Raw genomic sequence first — 5790 nt, forward strand, 5'->3', positions numbered from 1 at the left:
ATAACGATAAAAACATATCACTAGTATTTAGTTGTGACACCTTTGGCTTTTATGACAGCTTGCAGTCTCTGAGGCATGGACTTGATGAGTGACAAACAGTCTTCTTCATCAATCTTGTGTCAACTCTCTTTTGATTGCAGTTCATCTTTGCAGGTCGGAGCCTTGCTGTGGACAATTGTTTTTCAAATTCCACCACAGATTTTCAATTGGGTTGAGATCTGGACTGTTTGCAGGGTTTCTCCAAGGAATGCTTTCACAGTTTTTGCTCTGTGGCATGATGTATTGTCATCTTCGAAAAACAGTTCCTCATCCCCAAACATTTAATCAATTGAAGGAATGGAAAGCTGTCCGATATGTCAATGTCAACTCGTGCATTTATTGTAGATTTGGCGACAGCCATCTCCCCAGTGCATTTGCCAGACATACAGCCCCATATCATTAAAGACTGGAAATTTGGATGATTTCTTGAGGCAGTTCTCTTTGTAAATCTCACCAGAAAGGCACCAGACAAAAGTTCCAGCATCATCACCTTATCGGGTGCATGTTTGTGACTCATCACTGAAGATAACCTTCATCCAGTCATCCAGGGTCCATGATTGCCTCTTCTTAGCCCATTACAGTCTTATTATTTTCTGTTTAAGCGTCAATGATGGTTCCCTTTTAGCTTTTTGATATGAAAATCCCATTTCCTTAAGGCAATTTTGCATTGTTCTGTCACATACATTGACTCGAAATTCCTCTAATTTCCTCTTCATTTGTCTTGTTGTGCATTTTCTGTTTTCAAGATATATGGCCTTTAGTTGTTTGTCTTGACCACTACATGTCTTCCTTGGCCTACCAGTATGCTTGACTTTAACAACCTTCCCATGCTGTTTGTACTTAGTCCAAATCTTCGATACAGCTGACTGTGAAAGGCTCACACCTTTGTCAACCATTAGAGTACAGGTACCTATTTCAAGAAGTTTGACGATCCTGTCTTTGGTTTTAAAATACTTCCCTCTTGTTGGAGCCATGGATCTTGCCAATCCACTTAGTCCAGGAGACCTCAAAGGTGTGATAACTGCACTCTTTTAAACTGCGGACTAACAAGCAGACTTGATATAAACCAGGTGCCCAATTGAGGAAAATAAATTGACTGGGTGTGTCCTTATTTTCTACACAAAATGCACTCCATTTTTTTTCCTCAGGATTGAGTGATTCCATATTTATTTCCCTGCACTTGCTCTATAAAAATAAAATTTACTGGTCATTGCAATGTTTTTTTCTTCAGTTTTTTCCACATAATAAAATGTCAGAGTGAGGGCCAAGACTGGTGATTCCATACTTTTTGCTAGGGGTTGTAAACTGTCTCTGAGCCTGTTTGTCTTTGTTTTAAAGGTTCATGCAAACAATGTGTGTGTCAAAAAAGCAGCACCAGACTGCAGGTGCAACAGCCAGCTGCGAACTCCTCCAGCATGCATGCCAGCGGCCTGAATCATTTCCGATGGTCAGAAAAGGAGCCATCAAAGCCCATCTGGGAACGCTGGCATTGTAACTCTCGCAGAAGTTGCCCATAAATTCTGGTATATCAACAGTGTATGTACCGTCATTTTCGGAATGAAGAGCACACCTGATTATGAGCAACACCCAGTACATTTTTAGAGGCAAAAACATCTCGTAAAGACATGAGCCATGTTTTAACATAAAAGAATACAAAAAATTAAAATACACTTTTGAAGGGTTTAGTTGCTTAATAAACTATATTACATGGTTAAACTTATAGTATTTTTGTCGGACCTTAAGAATAAAATTTCCAATTCATCCAGTGACATTAAAATGAAAAAGAAAATCTGGTGTGAATCATGTATTTTGCAAAGCCAAAATATTTCTGTGATTTACATGTGATTATTAATCTTGCGAGATTTTTAGATGTTAAGTAAATTGCTGGTATATATATTTTTTTAAATCTCTCGCGACGTGACATATGTGACCTCACCACCTGGAGACATCATGATGGACGTAGCAAACCATGGTAAACAATTGATGAGGCCTGTAAACAGAACACAACAACAAAAAAGCTATAGTATTCAATAGCATTGGCAATGACTAGTCAAATCAATATTGTGAAGCTGTTCGATGAGGTGGTGTAATCTGTCGTTAAACACAAAGGGAGCTATTTAGGGAAACTGGGGATAGAATTAGCAGTGCTAGCTCCTGACATATTTACACATCTAACTAAATTGTCCGGTCTGCCTGACTTCAGTCTACACCATCTGTAACACTATATTGTAAATGGAGTATCCCCATACACTGGTGCTAATCTTAATCCTTTTAAAAGTCTGGATGCTTAACAGTTCTTCGTAACTGGTAAACTTTGCTGTGGATCCTTTTGCCGAAAAACTCCACTCCCGGCGAGAAATGTCCCCTTCACCCAAACGTAAACATCGCATCTAAATTCTGGGGGAATGTAACAGAACAGTAAAGCACTGGGAATTTGTACCTTTTTTAAGAAATCACTCTGAGCATGTTGAAAATATTTACTTTGGCAAAATGACATATTATCTTCCATACGTACGTTGATAATTTGGCAGTTCATTTCTGGGTAAAAAGATTGATGGTAAAACACATATCAGTTTCCTATAAAAGGGATATTCGTATGATTACTGTTTTGAATAGCTGATTAATTGCAATAAAAGCTCGCCTATGTAGTAAGAATTGGCAACGGTAAGCCACTAACGTTAGCTAGTTAGCGCTAGCTAACGTATTAGATTGAGTGTCTTTGATGTGACTCGTACCTACTTAACATAAAATTGCTCGAATATACATGAAACATACCTTGTAAAAAACGTCCGCTGCAAATCCTGGAATAATTTGAGGGTGTAGTGGGTTTTACATAATTCACTTTTTTAGTGTTTTTTGTGTGTTTAGTGTTTAGTGTTTTAGTGTCACTTTTTTTAGAATTATGTAAAACCCACTACAAGGGCAGATAAACATTGTCGTCTTCTTTCTTCATCAAAACAAGTATGAAATTCCGAATCGGGCCCACAAAATTTCTGGTTAGCACAATCCCCATCGTAAAAAGTTGTGGTTATATTACTCTGTTATGGTTATTGGTATTTGTTTCAACTCAAATGCTCATACAAGTGACGTCTGCAAGGGTTTCTCTTGTCGTCCGTCGAAGCTATCATTCTGAAAGGGGAAGCAACATTACGTCTCGGGCAAAGGGTCAATAGAAAAATAAATATTCCTATTCAGAAATATTGTATTTGAAAACGTCTTTTTTCCATAGAATAAAAGAATGCCAATCAGGCTCATGAAATACTCCCCTCTCCGGATCCCCCTTGCCTGTTTGCCTCCTGCGTAATGCGCTACGTGGCTGTACCACCATGGGCAAAAAGTAAGATAAAAGCAGATAGGCTTAGTGGACGAAAATATATAAATGCTCTTTGAATTCAATTCAAAATTGTTAACACACAATTAATAGAGAAAATATTAAATTTTAAACTTTTGAAGGACATCTCACACAACGCATCCCAACCTATCTATCTATCTACCTTGGTCATATGCCTCAAGAGGGGTGACCGACAGCAAGACAAACACATACAATAACAAAGAAAAAAAGAAAATAAAAAGGGAAAAAAATATCAAAAATACACACAAACATTTTGGGACCATGGCCAACCCAAATCCCCAAACACCCAAACAAGTTAGGCACCTCGGCACCTAAGTTGGTCATCCTTTCGTCCATCCAGATGAATCCAGATACATCCCAAACTAAAGTCTTAATAACGTAAAAAAGGTTCGTCCAGGGGCGTGCCCTACACTATTTCAGAAACACTGGTGTAATAGAAGAAAACATCCACAACATGTTGTATGATTGATGGGAGTGGCAAAAAAAAAAATTGGCATTTGCCTTTATTTGAGACTAATGATGACGGGTGACGCTCAGCAACCACACCTTCCCTAAAGCAGGCATTACTCCATAAATCATGTAATTACTTCAGAGCCACCTCAGGGGAGTCCCAAATTTGGTTTACAAACTTGAAAATGAGGTCAATAAATCTCGAGGGAGAAGTCGTGTCAAGTCTGCGTTTGGCTTTTATTGAAGTGTGAAGTTCTTTTCATTCTTTACCTTTAGTGTTTTGGAAGGTTGTTTCCTGATTTTTATTACACTGACGCGGCGTCCCTGAACAGAGCAACTTGCGGATCATGACAGCTCATTTTAATATCTCTGCATTTGGTTAGATTAAACATGATGCGGGAGGTGAACGGGATTGTTTTGACCACTTTTACATGTCCTTAGTTTGACTTTGGGATCTAAAGATTTGCGTAAAGTAATGTGTTGAAGCAAGTTAAAACCGATTTATTGTATGACCTCAGAAGTTAACAACTTTTTCCAAGTGTAAAGCTGATTTTACTCAATAGTTGAAAAGCTTTATCTCAAGAGTTATATCAGATTAAATGCATTACCTCAATAGTTTAAAAGCTTTACATCAGTAAGTAAAAACTTTGTCTCAAGCGTTAAAACTGATTGAAAGCTTTAACTCAGTAGTTAAAAGCTTTATCTCAAGAGTTAAAATGGGTTTAATGCATTACTTCAATAGTTTAAAGCTTTATCTCAAGAGTTAATGGGGTGTTAAAGCTTTACCTCAGTAGTTAAAAGCTTTATACCAATCGTTAAAGCTGATTTAAAGCTGTAAATCAGCGGTTTAAAAATTGGTTTTAAATCAGTTATAATTTATTTACTAAATAGTTTAATAGCTTTATTTCAATAAATAAAACTGAGTTAAAGATTCGACTCAGGGGTTTAAAAGCTGTATCTCATCTCATCTCATCTCATTAGCTGCACTGCTTATCCTCAGTAGGGTCGCGGGGGCGCTGGAGCCCATTCCAGCAATCATCGGGCAGTGGGCAGGGGACACCATGAACTGGTTGCCAGCCAATCACATTAAAAGCTGTATCCTCTTTTGTTAAATATTTTGACAATAATTGTCCGTAAGTATAAAACGTATTGCCATTATTTGAACGAAAATGTTTATTTATGGTATCGTTTTGTTCAAAATTACGTACATACTCTTGTTTGAATTGTAATTGTACGATACCGCATACATTAACTGTTTTGCCTTTGAGAAACTTAGAGCGGTCTTTAAGCGCCTTTTATGGTTAACATGTTAATTGTTTGTTGCTTGGATTAATTTTAGTGGTGAAACCAAATGGCATGATGTGTTTTATGTTATTTGAAATAAATGATTTAAATTGAAGCACGGTAGCGGAGCGGTTAGCGCGTGTGCGGCACAATTCTGAGGTGATGAGATCGAACCTTCCTATGTGGAGTTTGCATGTTCTCCCCGTGCTTGCGTGGGTTTCTTCCGGGAACTCCGGTTTCATCCCACATTCCAACAACATGCATGTTAGATTAATTGGGCGGTCCAAATTGTCCCTAGGTATGACTGAGCAAGTGAGTTGTCTGTCTCTGTGTGCCCTGTGACTAGCTGGCAACCAGTTCAGGGTTTCCCCTGCCCACTGCCCGAAGATAGCTGGCATGGGCTCCAGCACCCCCGCGACCCTACTGAGGATAAGCGGTGCAGATAATGGAAGGATGGATGGATTTGAATTGAAACGTATTTGTTTGTTTTTGATTTATCTTTAGCTCTCACTGTAGTTTTAATTCCATGTGTCTTATATATGAAAACTACATTACATTAAAAACCTCTATTTTTGGGGATGCGCCTTATAATCTAGTGCACCTTATTTTTCAGAAGTACAACATTGTACATAGTGTGTCTAATTTTCTTTGCAAGTTTCCACGTT

The sequence above is a fragment of the Urocampus carinirostris genome, chromosome 11, assembly GCF_059441175.1.
Source record: "Urocampus carinirostris isolate Australia breed hairy pipefish chromosome 11, RoL_Ucar_1.0, whole genome shotgun sequence".
Lineage (NCBI taxonomy): Eukaryota > Metazoa > Chordata > Actinopteri > Syngnathiformes > Syngnathidae > Urocampus > Urocampus carinirostris.